The 23,288-nt window shown below is 46.6% G+C and overlaps 1 protein-coding gene across 2 annotated transcripts in view; it reads left to right on the top strand.

Moving 5' to 3' along the window:
* SPOCK1 (SPARC (osteonectin), cwcv and kazal like domains proteoglycan 1) overlaps positions 1-23,288 on the top strand; it is a 545,050-nt gene that overhangs the window by 378,130 nt on the left and 143,632 nt on the right. The window lies entirely within an intron of this gene.

The raw sequence follows: 23,288 nt of genomic DNA, 5'->3' as shown, positions 1-23,288 counted from the left end.
TGATCATTATGTAGTGTCCGTCTTTGTCTCTTGTAATAGCCTTTATTTTAAAGCCAATTTTGTCTGATATGAGAATTGCTACTCCAGCTTTCTTTTGATGTCCATTTGCATGGGATATCTTTTTCCCTCCCCTCATTTTTAGTCTGTATGTGTCCCTAGGTCTGAAGTGGGTCTCTTGTACACAGCATAAATATGGGTCTTGTTTCTGTGTCCATTCAGCCAGTCTGTGTCTTTTGGTTGGAGAATTTAATCCAGTTATATTTAAGGTAATTATCGATATGTATGTTCCTATTACCATTTTCTTAATTGTTTTGGGTTTGTTATTCTAGGTCTTTTCCTTCTGTTGTGTTTCCTGCCTAGAGAAGTTCCTTTAGCATTTGTTGTAAAGCTGGTTTGGTGGTGCTGAATTCTCTCAGCTTTTGCTTGTCCATAAAGGTTTTCATTTCTCCATCGAAACTGAATGAGATCCTTGCTGGGTAGAGTAATGTTGGTTGTAGGTTTTTCCCTTTCATCACTTTAAATATGTTCTACCACTCCCTTCTGGCTCGCAGAGTTTCTGCTGAAAGATCAGCTGTTAAGCTTATGTGGATTCGCTTGTATATTATTTGTTACTTTTCCCTTGCTGCTTTTAATATTTTTTCTTTGTATATAATTTTCGATAGTTTGATTAATATGTGTCTTGGCGTGTTTCTCCTTGGATTTATCCTCTACAGGACTCTCTGTGCTTCCTGGACTTGATTGATTATTTCCTTTCCCATATTAGAGAAGTTTTCACCTATAATCTCTTCAAATATTTTCTTAGTCCCTTTCTTTTTCTCTTGTTCTTTTGGGACCCTTATCAATTTGAATGTTGGTGCATTTAATGTTGTCCCAGAGGTCTCTAAGACTGTCCTCAATTCTTTTCATTCTTTTTTCTTTATTCTGCTCTGCAGTAGTTTTTTCCACTATTTTGTCTTCCAGGTCAGTTATCCGTTCTTCTGCCTCAGTTATTCTGCTATTGATTCCTTCTGGAGAATATTTAATGTAATTTATTGTGTTGTTCATCATTGTTTGTTTGCTCTTTAGTTCTTTGAGGTCCTTGTTTAACGTTTCCTGTATTTTCTCCATTCTATTTCCAAGATTTTGGATCATCTTTACTATCATTTTTCTGAATTCGTTTTCAGGTAGACTGCCTGTTTCCTCTTCAGTTGTTTGTTCTGGTGGGTTTTTGCCTTGCTCCTTCATCTGCTGTGTGTTCCTCTGTCTTCTCATTTTGCTTAACTTACTGTGTTTGGGGTCTCCTTTTCACAGGCTGCAGGTTCGTAGTTCCCATTGTTTTTGTTGTCTGCCCCCAGTTGCTAAGTTTGTTTCAATGGGTTGTGTAGGCTTCCTGGTGGAGGGGACTTGTGCCTCTCTTCTGGTGGATTAGGCTGGGTCTTGTGTTTCTGGTGGGCACTACCACATACGGTGGTGTGTTTTGGGGTGTGTGTGACCTTGTTATGATTTTAGGCAGCATCTCTGCTAATGGGCGGTTTTGTGTTCCTGTCTTGCTAGTTGTTTGGCATAGGGTGTCCAGTACTGTAGCTTGCTGGTTGTTGAGTGGAGCTGGCTCTTAGCATTGAGATGGAGATCTCTGGGAGAGCTTTTACCTTTTGATATTATGCTGAGCTGGGAGGTTTCTGGTGGACCAGTGTCCTGAACTCGGCTCTCCCACCTTAAAGGCACAGGCCTGACACCCGGCCGGAGCACCAAGACCCTGTTAGCTGCGTGGTTCCCCACCCCTCCCTGAAGCTCCTTTTGGATTTGCTCACGCTTCTTTTTTGGAGAGTCCTGGACTCTAGGCTTGCTTTAAGAATGGAGTTGGGTGGGGTGGGGGTGGGAGAAAGGTGATTTTAGTGTCATTTTCGCCCTTCTCCCTTTACTACCTGTACGATGGAGAGGTGTTGCGATGGGCATTAGAGTTACACACACTTAGATCTGGCGACTTTCTCCGCTATTCACCTGCACTGCACCATAACCTTAGGCAAAGAAAGCAGCCTTTCTGGAACTCAATTCCCACTGAAATCTGCCTCCCTATAACTTGCTCTTTGGTTCCAGTTTGATCCTGGGACCATGCAGAATGGGTGCTGTCCCACCTCTTAGTTCTTTATTTTATTTTATTTTTTAAAAATAAATTTATTTTTGGCTCTGTTGGGTCTTTGTTGCTGCACGTGGGCTTTTCTCTAGTTGCATTGGGTGGGAGCTACCCTTCATTGTGGTGTGCGAGCTTCTCATTGTGGCGGCTTCTCTTGTTGTGGAGCACAGGGTCTAGGCGTGCGGGCTTCAGTAGTTGTGGCACGCGGGTTCTAGCGTGCGGTGCAGTAGTTGTGGTGCACGGGCTTAGCTGCTCCACAGCATGTGGGATCTTCCCGGACCAGGGCTTGAACCCGCGTCCCCTGCATTGGCAGGCAGATTCTTAACCACTGCGCCACCAGGGAAGTCCCAACCACCTCTTAGTTCTTGACGTCTGAGCAGTTCTTGCCCGTTTGGCTGCCCCTCTTGGGACGCACTTTAATATACCTCAGTCCTGTCCATGGTTTCCACAGAACGTGTGTGGGGAGCTCCCATCCTTGACATTGTGGTCCAGCAGAGAATCAGCACCCGGGGAGTAGCCTGACAGCATGGAGCAGAGCCCCTGCCCACTCTGCCCCTGCAAACCTGGCACTGCAGCAACAGACCTAGTCTCTGTGGTCACCTAAACATAGTCAAGCTTTGTCTCCATAAAAATGAGATCCGAGGTATTGTAATGTGCTTTGCTCTTCCCCCAGGCTGGAGTGTTCTCCCTGGAAGCAAAGATAGATCTCACCCCTGAAACCTAGCATATGCCAGGCATTGTGCTCAGAACCTGCATCCTTGAATTCCTTCATCCATTTTGCCAAGTTGGTACTTATTTTTGTCTTCATTCTAAAAATGAGAGAACTGAGGCAGAGAGAGGAGTCAGTCATTTGCTTGTATATCTAGTAAGTGGCAGCCATGATTCAAACCCAGGACCATCGAGCTCCAAAGCTTATGTTTTTTGTCAGTACCATGTTTTGGCCTCGTCATTCTATCCATTCATTCCTTGTCACTTAACAAAAAGGTACTGAGTACCTACTATGTGCCAGGCCTGTGTTAGGCCCTGAGGCTACAGAGGTAAACAAGAGACCCTATTCCTACCCTCAAGAAAAATCAAGTTCACTGCAGAGTGGGATGTGAAAAACATTTTTTTTTGTTGTTGTTATTCAAAAATACTTTTAAGGCATGCATACTCTGCAAAAACTCTCCTAGATTCTCCTGCCACACATGACTTCTTCCTTCTCTGAAGGAGGGAAGATGTGGCCTCTTTTGCAGCAAATACCACATACTCTTTGGAAAAGTGCTGTATTGTTCAGCCATGTGGTTTTGTGTGTGTTTGTGTGTTTGTGTGTGTGTGTGTGTGTGCGCGCGCGCGCGCGCGCGTGTGTGTGTATAACACGGATAGTCCATTGCCTGTTTCCTTCTAGAGTACAGCCCTTTCTATAAGTCCCAGACAAGAGATTTTTATTTATAAGCTCAAATCTGTTTGAGACAGAGGCAGCAACCTCACTGGTGTTTGGGCATATCCGTGTCAGTGGTGTTTCTCTGGGCATGCCTTGTTTCTGTGTTGGAAGCACCACCACTTTTTTCTTGTGTTGGAAGCGTAATTCTCATCTCCTGCATCTCCTGGTGGCCACAGAGTTACAGTGGTTGAGAGCATAGATTTGGGAGTGACAGCATTCTAAGCTCATTTCCGGGCTGGCTACTTTCTAGCTATGTGACCTTGGCAAGTTACTTGACCTTTCTGAATCTGGGCTTCCTTAGCTGTAAAATGGGTTTAATGAAAGTACTTACCCCTTTCCTCTTTACCGTTTGCTGGGATACATCCGTTAGTAATTCTTGCAGAGAGGGTTTACCAGTGGTTAAGCTTTGCTAATCCTTTGCTTAGGACGTTTTGTGTGTATTTCATTTTGTGAGAGGTCAGTAAGATGGAGGGGTGTAAGGTACGTAGTCCAATGTCACATAATGACAACCAGCCTTACAATTACTAAAACAATTACGGTAAGAGGTATATTATTGTCTGATTCATTCTGGAAGGTCAGCCAGAAAACCCTCAATTTGCATGCTCCTGAGAAAAAGTAGCTCGCTCCAGGGGCCCTGCCCACTTTCTTGTTCTGCCCTTTGGAGTTTCTTCCCGAGGAAGCCTGCTGCCCGCGTTGTGATTCACAGCACGTGAGGACTTGGAAGAAGATGACATTCCTGATGATAGGTACCCTTCATTCACTGGAAAAACAGCTCAAAGAGGAGGCTTTGACTGAGGGGCATGCCCACTCTGTCATCAGGATTTGGGCGGTGGCCTGCACCGGCGAGAGGCTCTACAATGGTGGTGGCTGTAGTTGTGGGTCTAGCCTTCCCCCTCCCTCCCTCTGGGAGGCCGAATTACTCAGCCCGTACCAGCCCAGTGCACACCTCTTCTTAGAGTCCTGGACCCCTTCCCAGATGAAACATCTGTCCTTCCTCCTTATACTTTAGGGGTCGCCTCTGACCAGGGGGGCCATGTTGACAATTCTATTTATTCATCCATCAGGGAAGTAATGTTTCTCTCTGTGAAACATCTGCAAGCAATCCCATCAGCCAGTCTGGCCTCTGCAGCAGCTCAAGAGGTAAATCCCGCCCGCCAGACAGTCAGGAACGCACACACGTGGAGAGGCAGCGGGGTCGGCCTGGGGCTGCTCGTGCGGCTACAGATTTGGGCTGTCTTTGCAAGCGGACTGAGACAGGAGGACAGTAAGCGCATCCGCGGGAGAATTTCATTAGCTTTCTTCGCCCTCGGAGGTGGAGTGAGTGGAGAAGCGGTTTGACATGTGGGTCTGTGGCTACACAGCGTCAGGGCGGAGGGACAAGCACCTTCATTGGGGGACCACGTGGGGCACCTCCCCCCAAGCCCTGCTGGAACGCTTCCCCTTTATTAGAATGGCATTTGGGTTTGTAGCTGGTTTCACTGAGAGGCTTCAGCTAAACTCACATTCCCTTTGGAGGATTCTCTTTGGACGTTCTCTGTTTCATCTTTTCCTGCTGTTGAGCAGTATTGAGCAGGGTTGGGAGAGGGTAAATTCTTGGAAGCTTGTTTGTCTTTTAGGTGCTCCAAGGGGACCATTTATACACTTAAGAGCAGTGTGAAGGCAGCCTGGAGTCACGAAGCCTTCTCTCAAATGACTTTTTCATAATATTCTAATTTATTGTTGATATCAGAGTAGTTGATGCTCGTTACAGAAAACACTGAGAGTGTAGACAAGCAAAAAGAAACAGGAAATAGGCGATGGTCACGTAATCTTAAAGCAGGAATTAAAATATTCCAGCACAGGCTTCCCTGGTGATGCAGTGGTTGAGAGTCTGCCTGCCGATGCAGGGGACACGGGTTCGTGCCCCAGTCTGGGAAGATCCCACATGAAGCAGAGCGGCTAGGCCCGTGAGCCATGGACTCTGAGCCTGCATGTCCGGGGCCTGTGCTCCGCAACAGGAGAGGCCACAACAGTGAGAGGCCCGCGTACCAAAAAAAAAAAAAAAAACCAAAAGTAAAAACTTTGATCTTCAAAAGACACTGTTAGACTAATAAAAGGACAGGCCACACTGGGAGAAAATATTTGCAAAACATATGCCCAACAAAAGATTTGTTTCTAGAATATGTAATGAAAGCATATGTCTATATAAAGACTCACTCACAAATGTTCATAGCAGCTTTACTTGTAATAACTGGAGGCTGGAAACAACCCAAATGTCCATCAGCAGGTAAACAGATAGCAAGTTGTGGTATATTCATTGCAATGGATTAATACTCAACAGTTAAAAAAGAATAAGCTATTGATACATGCTGTAACATGGACGAATCTTCTAATAATTATGCTGAGTGAAAGAAGACAAAAATGTATATTGTATGAGTTTCATTTACATGAAATTTTAGTGGGTATAAGCTAACCTATGGTGACAGAAAACAGATCTTTGTCTCGGGGAGCAGGTCATTGGGGCGCCTGAGCATTCTTTAATGGTTGATATTACAAAATGGACCTTGGGGTAACAGTTAAGTCAGACTCTGCTCTTAGATGCCAAAGGTCCTATTGGCAAATGGCTTTGTTTGGGGAAGAAGAGTTTTTAATGCAGCAATGTGTTACTCTTTCTGACTTAAGTTTTAAAAATATTCTCTTAGCTCTTCTTAAAGAAAATACCCTCTTAGGGGGTGATTTATGGAAAAAATGGACAGAAGCTCACACTACCTGCAGAGGGATCTGCTCTTAGGAATTCGCTGCCGGTGGGATGGCTCGTTCTGATTTATTGTTCTGGGTGGGTGAGAGATGGGGAGGGCTTCTCCCTACAGAGCGCTGAACATCGATTTTACCTCTCTGTTGCCATTGATTTTCATTTGGAGAATGGAAAATTGAAGCATTTGTTTTAAGCCTTCCAGATAAGCTACATTCTCAAATTCTGCACGTGCATTGTGACTGGGAGGAAAGGATGTCAGGATGGGACTTTCGGTGTCTGAGTGTGCCCTTGGAAGCCTTCTGGGAGCAGTGGGAACTAATCTGTTTTTAAATAAGGAGCCAACAGCTGGTCTTCCCAATGGGCCAGGCCTTCTAACCTAATGGCCCTTTATCTCTACTTCCTAATTATCTGGAATAACAACGAATTCTCTGCACCAGTGAAGAATTCAGATCCAGTCGAGGCTGGCAGTGCAGTAGACCAGTCGGAGAGCTCTCAGTCTTTTATGTAAACGTGAAAAAAGGACTCAAAGTGTCTGAGGTCAGAGAGAATTACATCACAGAACGTGCCTCAAATACGAAACTCTCAGAGGATATTTGAAAGGATGACGGTTATTTCATCTCAGTTTTGTTTTACAACAAAGCACTGCCTCCTGCTACAGAGGCTTTGAACAGGTCGATTATACACATACGCCTGTCTCAGTTTGGGAGACACGCAGCCACGTGGAAGGTGGGTGAGTCCTAGGCTTTCTGGTGCTTCGCAATTCAAGGCGTTGTTTCCAATTACCAAGCGAAATGTAATAATGCGCACATCCCTTGCTACGATTTGATATGTGTATAGCTCATCCCCTTTCTCCAAGGGGCCTTTGAATTGCCTTGCGTTCTGTGCTAACCTCGAGGGATCTTCGTTTGCCATCTTCTCTGGGTAACGTGCTAATGAGGGCTTGGTGCTATTTCTAGGCTCTTTGTGGAATTAGTGCAGCTGAGTTTTCAGTTTGGGCCAACTTCTGAGTCAGTCACCTTTCTAAACAGAGAAACCACCACTGTGGTCTGTTGTATTGCAAATACCTACCACTGGGCACTGAGAAAAACGTAGGGAGAGTGGTTGGTTCCAGAGCTGCCACTCACTGACCACCTACCATGTTAGGCTCACTTAGCAGAAGCATCCTTGCTGATTTCCCACAGCAGTCTGTAGGTCTGTATTATGATCCCCACTTTACAGATGGGACTATTGAGGTTCCATAAGGAATTCCCTTGGTTGCACAGGGCCGTAAGGGGTGGGTTTGGAACCAGGATGGAGGGATGCCATACAGCCTCCTCTGCTGCAGAGCTATGGGTATGAGCTCTCACTGGCTGCTTTTGCCTGCAGTGCTGCACCAGCCCACCAGCCAATCTGTTCCTGATCCTAGATGCCCGTGACACATAGGCCTGTGACCGTCTCTCCTAACTCTTGTCCCTTACAGAGCGATAGGTGAGGGCCCGGGTATTAACCCCATTTCTTCCTTTCTGTGCCAAAAGCAATAATTCTGGATGCACTATTTCCCTTTGTGGTTTTTCCAAAAGCAGTCATTCAAACCACATGTCACTTAAACATAGAGATATTTAATTACTTTAAACCGCAGCCATTTTTTTTTTTTTTAAAGAACAGAAGGACTCTATGCCTCTGCCCGTGAGGACCCAGCTGCTTCTGAGGCCTTCACTGAGCAAGGTTTCACAGCTCAAGCAAGCCAGTTACCTACTCTCTGCCTTTATTTTCCTCTCTGAAGCTGAGGGTGTTGATTAGACGAGCTTGAGGACCAAAGCAGCAGAGAGTAGAAAACAATTCATAATGGAGATGTGAATAATTGTGTGGAATTTGTAGTCCCCTGGAGCAGGGGAGAGGAGTGAGAGGCAGATCTTACATTGGAAGGCAAATTCACTAGGCAAGTTTTGTAAATGCATTTAAAATATATTAAAATCACGACTGCCAGTGAAATGTCCCAGACTCCCATCTTGCCCTGCCTTGGTTTCCTTTCATTTTTTTTTTTTTAATACCACACTTTCGGTGCCAAAGCAGTGTTACGTCTGAAGACAAGAGTGGATGAGGGCAGGGTTACCTGGCGAGGCCTCCTGGTCTGTCTCGTGGCCTTCTGCCTGGCTGGGCAGTTTCTGGGTCTCTCTAGGATCAGAGCCTCTGCCCTGCTAGCATCCTCTCCAGCATCCTCCGCCAGTCTGCCATCTCTGCCTCCTGGGCTGTGCTGCTGGAGCGGGGCCTCCTTCCAGAGGGGGCAGTTCTGTTTCTAATGGACCCCAAAGCACTGGATCCTTGTCTTTTTTTTTTTTTTTTTGAACCAGGTACTATCTGGAGGAGATGGAGAATGTTTTGTGGTGGAATTCTCAGAAGGTGCCTTTGCCCAGATGCAAAGCTGCTGGAGGGCTAGTGAGCCAAGCATCTGTGGAGATGGGAGTGGCTGTGACAGGGACTGATCGAACGCCGCTCTCATTTCCTCCCCATCTCTGTTAGAAAGCATTGAGTGTACCACCCTGCTCTGTGGTTCTGCCCCAGATCACTGGGTTGCAGTTGCTGTGCTTCCTGGTGCCCCTGCATGTTAAGCAATGCACAGAGTGGCATGTTTTATGCATCAAATTGAAATGGATTAGAAAGAGGAGGTTAAGGGGGGTGTGCAGGTTTTGGAGAGGTCATTGTGAGGCATGATTTCCACCAGGGCTCAAGGCTTGCTGGGTGGCGCACAGGTGTGAATCGTTTTATTAGCACACCTGCCCTTAAGCATAAGGAAGCAGACAAGCTCAAGTCCCCTGCAACTCCCCAAAGTTGTGTGTTGCCTGCACATTCTGGGCCACTTTCCGGGATCCAGGGAGAGCAGTGTCCTGGTGTCCAGGGGAGCGAGGCCGGTGTGGCCTCGGGACACATCATCTTCTTCTACAGAAGTGATCTGATTGATTTTTCCCCTTTCACTTACTTCTGTTTTAATTTTCTTAAACTTCTTTCCTTCACCTTTGTTATTAATAAATCTACTGTGGCTCGCTTGCTGCTCTGCCGAAACTCATCAAGATCCCAACTCACAGGTTTCCAGTTTAGACATTTTGCATCAGATTAATTCAACCAATGAACCGTGAAAGACATTCTTTATGGATATCAGGCGCCAGAGTAGGGCCTATCTGGGGCACCGACCATGAGGGTTCTGGGGCCAGAAAATGGACTCGGGATGATTTAGATGGGCATCCGAGGCTATCTTTAGGTGTACTTTTGTTTTAAATAGCATGTTCTCAAGCTAATATCCTGTCTTTAATGTTCCTCACAGAGGGGATGGGCAGCTGGCAAGGCCTTCCATGAACAGAGGGACAGGAGAGATGAAAGTTAATTAGTCTGGGGACCTTGGTACCTTTCCAAGGCGCACTCTTAAGTGATGTTGTTCATGGGTACACACTGAAATGAATGTGGCTGTCTTACTGAAGAGTGAAAGGCCCCTCTTCTGGACTGTCTTTTCCATGGTCCTGCTGCAGCTGGGGTGCTGGGGTGTCCTGCTTCCCATTTACCTGACATGAGAGAGGAGGCTCTGGCTCAAACCTCCATGGCTATGAGGATTCCCAAGTGGAGGGCAAAGTGTCGGGGCTCCCCTCCGGCCTGGAACTAGTGTCCTTCTCTTGGCGGGTACCAGGGAGGCCATCTGTGAAGGTGATGGTGATGAAGGGCTTTTGGGCTTGAGTCCATCCTGTCGTCACATTGGCAGGACTGGTTCTCAGAAAGGGGCTCCCATGCACTGCTGATGGTGGGTTAAATGTCATTCATTCAGACTCCACGAAGTTGGGGTCTGCGATCATTTCTTAAACAAGTGTTTATGGTGCTTTCCACTTGCCAGACACTGCTGTGTGTTTGGAATTCTGTGATGAATGGACACAGTCTACCCTTGTGGAGATTAAAGTCTGTTGGAAAAGACGGGTATAAAGAAAGTATCATATAAATTGTGCTATGCGTTAAGTAGGGTAAGAGCAGGGTGCCATAAGAGAGGGTCACTTTAGGTTGGTTGAAGGGGGTGAAAGGTGAAAGGTGCCAGGTGGGGAGAAGGTACAGAGTAAGGAGAAGTGGTTTTTTTTTTTTTTTAATCTTTATTGGAGTATAATTGCTTCACAATACTGTGTTGGTTTCTGTTGCACAGCAAAGTGAATCAGCCATATGGATACACACGTCCCCGTATCCCCTCCCTCTTGAGCCTCCCTCCTATCCCACCCCTCTAGGTCATCGCCAAGCACCGAGCTGATCTCCCTGTGCTATGCTGCTGCTTCCCACCAGCCGACTATTTTACGTTCGGTAGTGCGTATACGGTGGATGCTACTCTCACTTCGCCCTCCCACCCCATGTCCTCAAGTCCATCTCCTATGTCTGCCTCTTTATTCCTGCTCTCCAACTAGGTTCATCAGAACCTTTATTTTTTTTTAGATTTCATATATATGCGTTAGCATATGGTATTTGTTTTTCTCTTTCTGTCTTACTTCATTCTGTGTGACAGACTCTAGGTCCATCCACCTCACTACAAATAACTCAATTTCGTTTCTTTTTATGGCTGAGTAATGTTCCATTGTATATATGTGCCACATCTTTTTTATCCATTCATCTGTCGATGGACATTTAGGTTGCTTCCATGTCCTGGCTATTGTAAATAGAGCTGCAATAAACATTGTGGTACATGACTCTTTTTGAATTATGGTTTTCTCAGGATATATGCCCAGTAGTGGGGTTGCTGGGTCGTATGGTAGTTCTATTTTTAGTTTTTTAAGGAACCTCCATACTGTTCTCCACAGTGGCGGTATCAATTTACATTCCCACCAACAGTGCCATCTGGGGAGAAGGTACAGAGTAGGGAGAAGTGTTCTTGGAGCTGGGGAACAGCCTTTGCAAAGGCCCTGGTTCAGGGAAGGGAAAGGGCCTTGGTGTCCTAAAGGAAGTGAGAGGAGAGAGGCCTGAGCTGCAGAAAGGCAGTGATGGAGGGGACCTGGCTGCATGAGGCCAGAGAGGGAGGCAGGGCCCAACCCTACAGAGTCTTGAAGGCCACGGACGGGGTCGGCTCTCAGGCCAGGTGTGAAAGGAAGTTTTATGTGGCTTTAAGCCAGAGAGTGACATAAAAGTGTGGCTTAGGATGGACTGAATTTTTTTTATTACTTTTGGATTATAGTTTATTGCAGAAGCTTTTAAGAAAGCATCAGAATAAAACAGTTGTCCACGAATTGAAGAAGATTTAAAATGACCACTGTTAAAGATCTGGTAAGAGTTTTTTATAACATAGTCGACAAGAAAATGTGGACCGAATTTTCTTGAATTCTTTTTCTTAAAACCAGATTGTGTGCTATGTGAGAGGAGCTGGAGGACTCCGGGTGTGAGTGTGTGTGCACGCGCACGCACGTTCACACACGTTCATGCACACATGCGCTCACAGGACCATCCTAAAGCTCCCCTCATTGGAGCTGGTAGCCTAGTAGAGGGGACTAGGGACACAGGTGCCTACAGTCTAGGCTAGGAAGTCAAAAGTCCCATGAACTAAAGTTAAAACTCCAAGAAGGCAGCAGCCACTTCCCCCTGTAGTTGGGGCTGGGCCATGGGTAGAAGGCAGGGAAGGGGCAGCATGGACCAGTGGTATTTAGTAGTATCCCTAGTAGTTTAAGAGCATGTAAGGACTCTGGCTCAGACGCTGTGTGACTTGCTCAATCCTGCACAGCCTTTATGTGGCAGAGATGGGGGACCAGGGCAAGGCTGCCCGAAACCCGTCTTCTGTGTAAGGGCCACTTTGCCTTCCAGACACTTTCCTACATGGAATCTGCATTTTCTTATCAGAGGATGACTTTAAAGTAATGCTGGAACATAGTAGGTGTCCAGTGAAAGGTAGTCTCCTATCTGAGCCTCCAGTCGCTCAAGGAACCATCAGGTGGGGTGATGATCCTTGCCAGCTCACGTGAGCTCACATCTAGTGAGTTCCCTGCCACAGAGCACATCCCACCCCCCACCCCGATCATGCTCATCCCACTTACTTGTAATACCTAGTTCCCTCTGGAGTGTAACTCCAGGTCTTGGCACTCTGCAGGTATTCACATTACAGCACTTCTGGTGGGTATTTTGGCCTCATTGGCCCCCTAGTTCCATTTTGGAGAATCTATCTCATGGAAGCCAATAGAGATACACGTAAAGATCTGTATTCCAGGATGTTCAGTGCCCTTGACTACAGTGTTAAAGAAATAGAAACAAGCTCCCCATGGTCCGTCATAGAAGAATGCTTACACACACCAGAGTGTGCTTTCTGTAGGATCCCCTTCCTCTAGGTGACCTCTGCGTTAACTCTTGCGGTATTGGCAGCCTCCTCCCCAACCTCCTGAGATGGAACCTCTGTCCTGGGACAGCTCTCACTGTGTTGAGAGATCTCCCTTGTGCTGACTCAGAAGGTTTTCTCTTGGTAACTTCTAGACATTGGTCCAGGTTCTACTCTGGAATAGCATTAGGGCACAGGGTTACTGCTCCCTGTGCCAACACATTCTTGAGTATCTTGTCTGTGCATAGGAGCAGCTGGGTGTAGCCAATGATAAAGAGCTGCAGGGCACGAACAAGGGACTGGGAACATAGGACAGACATGCTTCAGGGAAGGGGCGGGGCTGTCTGAGACATCTTCTGCGAGGAGTAGCCTTGGAGCTGGCCCTTGGGAAAGGGTGGGAGGAACCTGGCCGGAGAAGGTAAGTGTTGGAGAAAACACAAGACCAAGGGAGCTAGGCTTCATTCTTGGCCGCCCACCCAGAAAATTCCCTACCAGTGAAGGCCACAGAGACGAGAAGGAACTTGTCAAGGGTTCTAGCTTCTCTCCTCTGACCTTGACTGTGAAGAAAACTTCCAGAGCAGGAGAAAGTTATGATGCAGATGTGGCCATGCCTGTGTTCTGCGGCACTGGTGGTGGTGAATGGTGCCACGTTGATGGTTTGGGGATGATGGTGTTCAGCTGGATCTCCTTGGATCCGTGTCTCTGTCAGCTTCCAGCCTGTCTCTGGGCCTGTCCTGCAAAGGCGGTATCCCCGATGCCATCTACCCACCTCTGCTTCATTTTGCCGACTTGTTCTTCCTAAAGTGGATCATATGCAGCCCTCCTAGGATGGGGTTGCTTTGCTGCTGGTGACTAGAAAACAAACGTGGCTATTTTTTCTCTCATACGCATGTCCCATTATAATTAACTGCCCCTCAGGAACGCAAGCACGTATTTTCTGAGATGATAGCAGCAGAGCCCATGTTAGAATTCCACTCACCCTCTTGTGCACACCTGAGCTCACACACACTTAGCTGGAAGTCGTGGTAGCAAAACCCTCAGTACTTCTGGCCCCTCCCGAGAAGAGGCAGGATTATGGACACTCGGAGAGGGAGGCAAAGGAAATTCTTGGCCCTGGGCTTTCATTTGATTGTTTTCCAATGAGCGTATCCATTGCTAAAGATTTCCTCTGAGGTCTCAGGGCTAGAAAGGGCCCTTGCTTTCTTGGACCAGCAAACAAAGGCAATCAGTAAGCAAGAAATCAAATGGGAATGCCAAAGGCCAGTGGGTAATGGTAACAGTTCCTCTCCTGCCCCCTTTTAGGAAGAAAAGGAATTTTACAACAGTACTCCGCTATCCGTTATCCTAAGGGAATAAAGAAAGCCCAGCCGTTCACTTACATTTTCCCTAATAGCTGCTGTTACACTGCTGGCTTGGCACTTTTCACTAACAAAGCAGAATCTTAGCTGGGGCCTGTAAGTGTGTGTGTACGTGTGTGGGTTTTGCCTGCAGGCCCCAGTGGCCGAGCTCTTTAACAAGCTGAACTTTGAGTTAAAACTCCACCCTCGCTGCCTCATAGAGCCCCTTGGTGCCAGTGGCCGTGCTCTGTCGTTGCCTCAGTGGAAGGTGACTGCAGACACAGAGTCTCAGGCCGCTTAGTGGAATTTACATAATCACATCAGCCTGCTAATCTTCACGATCTGATGTGGGTACGCTGAGGGCACTGTGAGTTTAGGTGAGAACTGGGTTGGATTAGGATCCCTGGACATGTCTATTTGGTTTCAAGTATAAGGAAACCTTGATTCAGGTAATGTCCAGAAATGTGAGGAACACCAGAGATCTGGGTTTGTAATTCGGCAAGTTCCTTTCCTTCTTGTCTTTTGGTCACACAAATTGCTTCTGACGCTCTTAAATGTAGAATGGTGATGGGGGTCCTGAAATTAATAGCACGTAGAAATTTGCCACGTAGAAATTTTCTTGGATAAGTTAGCATTCTCAGGGAACCTTTACCTTTTCAGGATGTAGGAATAAAAACAGTTAAAGTAACACCTACCCCAAATAAATTCAGCCATCCAGAGTAATTAAATATCATTATGCTAATTAATAATTGTTACATGTGATGTGTGTTATAGGAAGTACGTTTAACACAAATCTAGCATTATCTTTGAATTCTTTGCCTAATCTCTGGCACATAGTAGGTATATAATAAATGTTTACTGAAAGAGTAGGCTGTCTCTCGGATCCTAACCACCTTTGGAATACTCATACCTTCAGTTCTGATGGCTTTGCTTAAACAGGCCCTCAAAATGCAGTAATGTAGAAACTTAGCTCAGATAGATCTGACCCCTTGTTCTTCACTGAAGCCTTTGCGGACTGGTCAGGAGGCTTTTACATAGATAAACTCCCTTTTTTCGGCCCTCCTTCCTGCACCTGGGAGATCTTTCTTCTGTTTCAATCACCTTGACTTTTTTAAACACTACTGGAGAAAGGGAGTGTTGGCAGACGGGTAGGCTTGACAACATGCATTTCTTAAAAAATTCTGAAAATGCATTCCTTCTTCAGATTTTGAACAGATTAAACGAGCAATACGTGGTTGTAAGAGAGTCAAATACTAGACATATAGAGTAACAAAGTGGAGGTTCCCTTTCTCACACCCTCAGTCCCTCCTGGCTAAGGGAGTGTTTCCTGTGGTGTGTTCCCTCTTAAACGTTTTCAGCTCTTTCACACATGCACGTACAGTGCTGCTGGAAGCTCTCCTCTGGCTATTGAATCTTGTCATCTATGAAGATTAGATGCTTTTCAGCTGCCTGGGCCATTACACAGCTCAGGTGAAAGGCAGGTCATGGAGGCTCAAGTTGAAATGAACTGCAGTCCAGAGGTTGCCGTTCACATACACCCAGAGAGACGTTCCAGCTTTTGGAATTGCATCCATACCAGGCACATATCTGTTTGGTGGCCCTGGTTCTGCTCTAAAAACGTAAAAAATACGTACTTTTCCTATGGGTTTGAAGGTGCTTTAGAAAGCTGGCTTGGTGGTGGTTTGGAAGCATGCCTGGGGACTGATGGCTCTCTGCTAATTCTGGCACCTGCTTCTCTCTTCTGATGGATTGGAGCCTCGACCTGGCGTATGTCAAACCCTCAGCCTCCTTACCTGGGCCAAGCCAGACGGAGTGAAGACACACAAGGGTGCTGGCTTCCCTGTGAGTGACATGCCAGCTCGAATCAGTGCATCAGTAGATGCTCCACCCTGATGACCAGGGCCCACCTTGTGAGTCTGGGTCCTTCCATAAGTCTGCTTTGCTCACGAGGTCTCCTCGACTCGTACTCACTCCCAACACTTCCCATGTTCTTCCCATGTTGCACTATCACTCCCCTCCTTCTTGGAGCTGCCGGGAGGAGTGAATGTGACAATTCACGTAAAGGGCTTGGAACATTGCGAGAGCTCAGAACATGGTCCTTATTGTTGCTGGTCGTAATAACAGTAGTATCAGCAGAATCATAAGTCCTCAGTAAATGTTTAGCTGCTATTATCATTATTATACATTTGCCCTTAAAAATTTCAAGCTTCTGTAGACAGCATGTGTTTATACCATGTGAGTGCCCAGTAGCCCTTAGAACACTCCGAGATGCACAATAGTTACTCCACGGAGGCTGGGCGTTCTTTCCTCAGTTCTCTAATAGACATCTGTTTATTAGGAAACTTGGACTCTCTTTGGACAGGATCTTGTGTCTGGGACCTTCTTCATTTGGAAAAGGAAGGAGACTCCTGAGCCCACGGGCACCAGGATGGAGCAAGTCTCATGTGGGAGCCTTTCTCTCTCACAAAACAGCTTTTGTAAGTGACACAGGCCATTATGCTCCTCCTGTGTAATTTCATGACTTAGTATAATGACTCAGATAACCCTAACAATGGAGGAATTATAGCCTCATTTTACAGGACAGATTATTTCAGTGGTTAACTTGTTTTCGTTCCAATTAACATTCATTATTTTGTCTCTGGTTCAAAGTAGCCACCGTATCAACTATCTGAGTATCTTCCATCCTTGTTTCAGAAGCAATTAGTTCTGATTTTGCAAACAAATTCAATCTCGGTTTCCAATGGGCAGTTTGACGTTAACATGAAAGTAAACTGCAGTAATGCTGGCTGCCAGCAAACAGACACTGCGATTAATGGAAAGGGTTGGTTCCTCGGTGGGTTCTCCAGGCCTCTGAGCTGACAGGTCTGCCGTAGAGATTTGACGAGAGAGCAGAGACAGGACAGAGAAGAAGGGACTGGGACTGGTTATGTAGGCCTCTGTTTTTTCCTTCCATTAAATGGAGTAATGGCAGCATCTACTGCCAGGGTGTTGTTGTGGGCGAGGAGTCAGGGAGATGTGTTCAGGGCATTTAGACTGGAGTGGAGCAGTCACAGGAAAGAACTGGCATGCAGCTGCTACTATTTGTGACCTGGAATTGCTTTTCTCTTTTACCAGCTGTTCATATGCAGAGTAAAACAGTTCTGTCAAAAGTTATGCAAACACGTTAGAATGCACAGTGTATTAAATAAAATGAAGGGGTCTTGTCTTCTTCAATAACTGAAGAAAGGACTTCCCTGGTGGCACAGTGGTTAAGAATCCACCTGCCAAGGCAGGGGACACGGGTTCAAGCCCTAGTCCGGGAAGATCCCACATGCCGCAGAGCAACTAAGCCCGGGCGCCACGGCTACTGAGCCCACAAGCCACAACTACTGAAGCCTGTGTGCCTAGGGCCTGTGCTCCACAACAAGAGAAGCCACCGCAGTGAGAAGCCCGTGCACCGCAACAAAGACCCAAAGCAGCCAAAAATAAATAAATAAAATTTTTAAAAAATGTGAAAAAACTGTCAGCAGTTCTATACAGCTGCAGCTCCTTCCCCCACTGCATCTTTCAAATATTTTTGATACACTTTGTTGAATTTCATCCTGTGGGATTGATATCAGGAAATTTACACCTGCATTTGTATTGATTGCTGGAAAAAAGTTCTCTAGAAGTCTTTGTTCTGACACTTTTACTGTGGGCCCTGATTATGGCCCTACCTCTGCCCATGCTCGTGTGAAATACTGGGTCACAACTCATGTCATCAAAGATTCCCTTGCTCGTCAGCTGGGGAAGTGGCAGGATTTGGGACTTGCCTTGATTGGTGAGGGTCTCTGAGTGAAGAGTGGCAGGGGCCAGTGGGAAGCAAGAGCAGGAAATGCTGACGTGTGGACTTGAGGGTTAAGGTTGACGTTTCCAGGAACTAGGACAGGAAAGAGCAGTCATGATCTGGTCTGGCTTGCCTGTAGCTATTGCCATCTTATAAGCATGTGGTCGTCATCCACCATGCTGCCAGTGGTGAGTTGCTCTTGTAAATAAAATGAATATTAATAAATGCATTTGCATAGTGTACCTTATAGAAATCCTCTGAGTGGTGTTCCAAAAAGTAGTTTTAGAACAAGTATCAACATGTGATTCTGTGCAGTGCTGTTAACTTGCTAGAAGATGCAAATAACACATTACTTGAATACTACCCAATCATGTTTGCTGGTAATTTCTAGTATTTGAATTTTTCACTTTAAGCTACATTTCCTTATGAATACTACTAAACTTAATATTTCCTATTTGTTTTAAAAATAACACGTAAATACAGTATTGAGAAGAAGACAGAAAAACTTATTATTTCAGCAGTTCTCAAGAGTTCTTGAGAATTCTCATTTCTCGTTCCCGAGTTTGAAAATTACTCTCAGTTGGGAATTTGGAAGCTCTGTCTCGGAGGTCCTCCCCCAGCTTTGGAGACAATCTCACTTCAAGAGGATGGGGGTCCCTCAGCCCTCAGAGCACAGGAGAGTCCTCCCTACCCACTTTTCTGCTGTCTTCAGACATATTTGCTAATTGTTTTTTTGCAAGTCTGAATTAGGATTTCTTAGTCGAATTCTTTAAACAACATGCAATTTTTGTCTTCTGGTTAGTGCTAATAATTTCCAGAAATAAAAGGAGAAAGTTCTAAAAGTCCAAATTAATAAATCACTTATTTCACTGAGCACACCCATGTGTTAAGGGTCAACCATGTTTCCAAGCACCAGGAGCACAAATGTGGTTAAGATGCAGTCACTACGCTTGAAGAGTGTACAGTCTATTGAGGAAGATAGAAACAAAATGAACTGCTTTGTGCTGTGGTGACAGTCACAGTTGGGTCTGAACGAGGTGTGTGTTGGGACAAATAATGTCATGGTTAATTCTGCTTGGGGTAGGGCTCCCAGGGGGAGGAGAAACTTCATGGAAAGCAGTCGATTTGCAGCTTAGACAAGGGGCAGATATTTGCTCTGTAGGTAGAAGGCGTTTACCAAGTCAATACAGACTTGAGTTTGCATGGCACATGTAAGGGGCTGATATGGCTGGCTGGAGATAGAATCAGTAGGACCTGAGTGATGGGGGGAAGTGGTGAGGGCAGGGAAGGGAGGTGTCCAGGCTGGGCTCCAAGGCTTTTAGCTTGGGTGTATGCCAGGTCCTATCTGAATCATAGTAGCATCTTAACATCTGGTCCAGTCAAATCAAGGTGCTTGCTTGGAGACTAGTAGGGGAGCCTGAGCAGAAGTGATCACAGGGCCATGCTGGGCTGAGAGTGCAGCCTGCATGCCTGTGGAAGGGCCCCTGGAGACTTCCTGGGGGAGGGGATTTTTGAACTGAGCCTTGAAGGAGGCCTTATGAGGCAGAGAGGGTTGGAGGGGAGAAATGTGGGTAGGAATAAAGGTGTTTCAGATCTGGAAAAAACTCACACGTTGGCACAGGGGTACAGAGCCCTTTGGTGGCCTCTGGGAAGTAGCAAAGGGTGGCTGGAGAAAAAATATTTGACATTGGTGGTCAGTGTGTGTGTGTACATTGTGTGCATGGGGGTGTGTGCATGGGGGTGTGTGCATGGGTGTGTATGTGCGTGCACAGTGCGTGCATGGTATGTGTGTGTGTGTGTGTGCATGATGTATGTGCGTATGCACGTGCATAGGTGTGAGTGCACATGGTGGGGTGTGTACATGGGGTATGTTTGTATGTGCATGCCTAGGTATGTGTGTGTATACATGGATGTGTGTGTGGCGGGGAGGTTGGAGAGGGAAGCAGACAGACAGTGACCCAGTGAAGACAGGCTCAGTCAGTTTAACAGCAAAACTAGGCGTTCAGACGATGCCCTAGGAGGTGGGGAGAAGATGGAGAATTAAAGCATGGGAGTCGCATCACCAGATTTAGACCTAAGAATCATCACTCTGCTTCAAAAACATACATGCTGGGAATTTTGGTAAACTTAAAAAAAAAGGATCAAGAATAAGCAACTGAGCTAAAGCAATGCCGGTGATCTTCCGATTGTCTTTCTTCTCTCCATCTTGTCGGTTGGGATTTTCTGTGCTGTGCTGTGTGTAGGGTAGGAGGTGTGGCTGCCCCCAGTACCAGCCAGGCTGGGATGGAGTTAGGGCTCTGTGGCCAAAGGGAAGGCTGGCAGGACCTGCCTCCTGGACTAAATTGCTTGTGTCGCCCCAGTTGATGAATGTCTCTGACATTGGGAATAGCAATCCCATCAAGACACCTACATCGGATTTCACTCTTCATTGACTCAAGAAGTGAAATATCTTAGAGCCAGAAAGCTTAGTCCCTTGCCTTGACTGGGTTGGTTATTTTTTACGGTTTGCCCTGAATTGTGGGGATTGAAATATACACACAATAACCAGGGAAGTTATGCCTCCTTGGGCTCACATATACTTGTACATTATTTTGTGTAATTTGGCCTCTGGACAGAGACTATAGGTTTGGGTGCCGTCTCCGCTAGGGTCCTAGTGGGGTAAGGAACACCTGGGTTTGCCTGGATATAATAGGTATGTTTGTCTCATTAGAATTGGGAAAACTCAGAATGGCTTGGCCTTTATACCTCTAGTCCCCCAGGTATCCCAGGAGAAGTCAGATGTGGTCCCTCCTGGGCATAATCCATGACCACCTGGCATCAGGTATGAGAGAGAGCTTTCTCCACTGCAGGTGCAGAGTCAAGGACAGTGTTTCACGGGGCTTTTATTTATAAAACTGAGCCCTGATGGTGAAAATAGAGATGCCAAAATAGGGGAATTAAAATGGTCCTAGAGCAATGCAGTCATTTTCAGGATAACTTCAACCTGACGGATACATATGGAGGAACTTGGCCATATTTCTTTGTGACACTGGGCAGTTCACTTCTGCTATGTGTGTCCAATTCCTCATTTATAAAATAAAGTTCTTAGACTAGATTCATTTTAAGGTATTTTCTGGCTCAGATAGTCTGTGATTAACTGCTAGTAACTGCTGCAGTGGTGAGCACGTAGGGTACCACCCACTCACCCAATAAGGATATATCGAGCATCCTTGATGCACCAGGCCCACTAGGAAGCACTGGCCAGCTTCACCTCTTTGCCTCCCCTTAACGCGCTTGATAGCGACGTTCAGGTCCAGAGACAGGGATAACCCACCACTCGCCGGTGATTAATAGGGAGTTCTCTATCTTTTCCTCAAAGCCAGTGGCTCAGTGCTCACTTCTCCCTTGTCTGCCTTTGGCTGAGCTCCTTCAGGCTTCCTTCCTCTGGGGCATCACTGCACACGGTTATGCCTGCTCCAGCAAAGCTGCCCACTCTTTGGACTTCATTGCTGCTTTCTGGGAACTCAAAACAAGAATTGCTTCGGTTGTGGCAACGCACGCTGGGGACAGACCCAGGAGAAGGGCTGCCAGACGCCAGAACTGCTGCCTGTATTTGCTGATTCATTATCGGCATCAGACAGTCTGCTCTGCGAATGATGATAAATGTGTGGTGTTCTTCTGAAGGAATCACGTCCTCTGAGATTAACCCTGTGCCAACAGCCGGCTTGTCCGCTGCATGGCATCCCCTCCCCTACAATCCCCTTTTCAGTAGTCCAGGACACACTTGAAAGAAGAAAGTGTGTTTGGTTAAGGATAATAGGAGACCCCATGTCCATGTGATTTAGAAATGCAAACAGTAGATGTTCTTATTCCAGACAGAGGGGCAGGGACAAGGCGGGTAGCTTCTCTGGAAGCGGAGAGATGTTGGAGAGAGGAGCCCCAGTGACAAACATGCAGGTGCCCCAGCCAATGTTCAGGCTACTCATCTAGGTGGGACTGAGATGGGTTGAAGAGGAGTCATCCCTGGACACACTGCAGCTGTGTGAATGTTACCACGCACCTAGCCTCCCGTTATCTCCATCACTGTGGGCAAGGCTCTTTGCCGACTTGGCTTTAGTTGCTAACGTTAGGAAAATGAGTCATCTGGACCAGGCCATCTCCAAGTGCCCTCGTAGGACTTCCTCTGCCACTTCATTGGTCAGACAGGCTCAGCCCTACAACCCGTCCAGCCTGTGATCCCTGATGGCTCCAAGTGTGCTGTGGGCACGTGGTCCTCCTCTCGATGTCAGCCTCCAAGGCAGTTCCCCAAACAGACCTTCCTGCTCTTACTGCCTCCCCCACATCGCTGGGGCAGGTTTGAGGTAGGATAAGAACCAAGTTGGTGGGTGCCGTTTCTTTCTCATTTTCCTTCATTTGGAAGTGGGTAGGTTATGTCAGATGCCAAACCCCAGTTCCTGAGGAGCTGGAGATCCATTCCACACCTGGCAGAAAAGATGTCCTCCTTGGGGCCCATGAGTTCTGGGGAGTTCAGCACCATTCCAAACCTAGGGCTTTAGAATTAAGTCATATTTCTATGGCAACGGTACTTATACCTCCATCTTTTGGGGCAAATGATAATGATAACAGCAGGTACCAATTTTGTTGCTTCCTATTTTCCAGGCATTATACTGAGTCGTTTACATACATCAGCTCATTTCAATCCTCATACCATCCCCTTGAAGGAGATACTATTCCCAGCGCCCCCCCAGCCCCATTTTACGGATAAGGAAACTGAGATTTACAGGGTGAGATATCCTGCTGCAATCACACTGTAAGAGGCAGAGCTGGCTTTTGAACCTGTGTTTTCTGACTCTAGCGCCCGAATAAGCACTTTGCAGGACTGCCAGAGCAAAGCACTTCAAGGGCACAGTACCCGCCTGATTGATGGGCAGCTCACACTCACTTGTCCTCCACCCAGAACTCGCCCCTCAGCTGGGAGAGTGGCTCTCAGTGGTTTGCTGGGAAAGCAGCCTCAACTAAGAGAGAAAGGGAGGCCGTAACTGCAGGCCTTTATTTCGGTGGTTTATGATACGGTGATGGGGTTCCTTCTGTCGACATAAGCCATCCTAATAGCACCATTTATCATTATGACAAAGGTTAGGATAGGGGGAGACTGGAGCTGGAATGAAAGAGTAGAATTATGATGATTTTAGCAGTTGAAAGTGACATCACCTCAGAACCGGGCTATCGAATGGCAAATTGAAAGCCGGACTGAAATTGCTTTAAAACGTATCCAGAGATGGTTTTCCACAGCTGTGATAAAGTCATTTGCTTGTGTTTGGAGATGCATTTCTATCTAGACTGTTCTCTGAGTTGTCTCTGCACCCTCCCACTCGGAGGCTGCTGGTCGGCCCCGGAGGCATCTGTGGCTCTGGGTGCTGTTTGGGGGCGCCTGTGATCTGCCGCACCCCAGATGGGGCGCTGGGGAAGCTGACGGAGTCATTCTCTCATTGTCTTTTTAGTGTGTTGTGAATGTCTCTTCATATCAATAAGTCATGTGTTTACAACATTTTTAATGGCCACATTGCTTTCCTCCATCCATCTGGTGGGTTGAACCTAGGCTTTT

Source organism: Lagenorhynchus albirostris, chromosome 3 (assembly GCF_949774975.1).
Source record: "Lagenorhynchus albirostris chromosome 3, mLagAlb1.1, whole genome shotgun sequence".
Taxonomy (NCBI): domain Eukaryota; kingdom Metazoa; phylum Chordata; class Mammalia; order Artiodactyla; family Delphinidae; genus Lagenorhynchus; species Lagenorhynchus albirostris.
The sequence above is the reverse complement of the archived record's forward strand: the minus strand, read 5'-3'. Positions and strand labels throughout refer to the sequence as shown.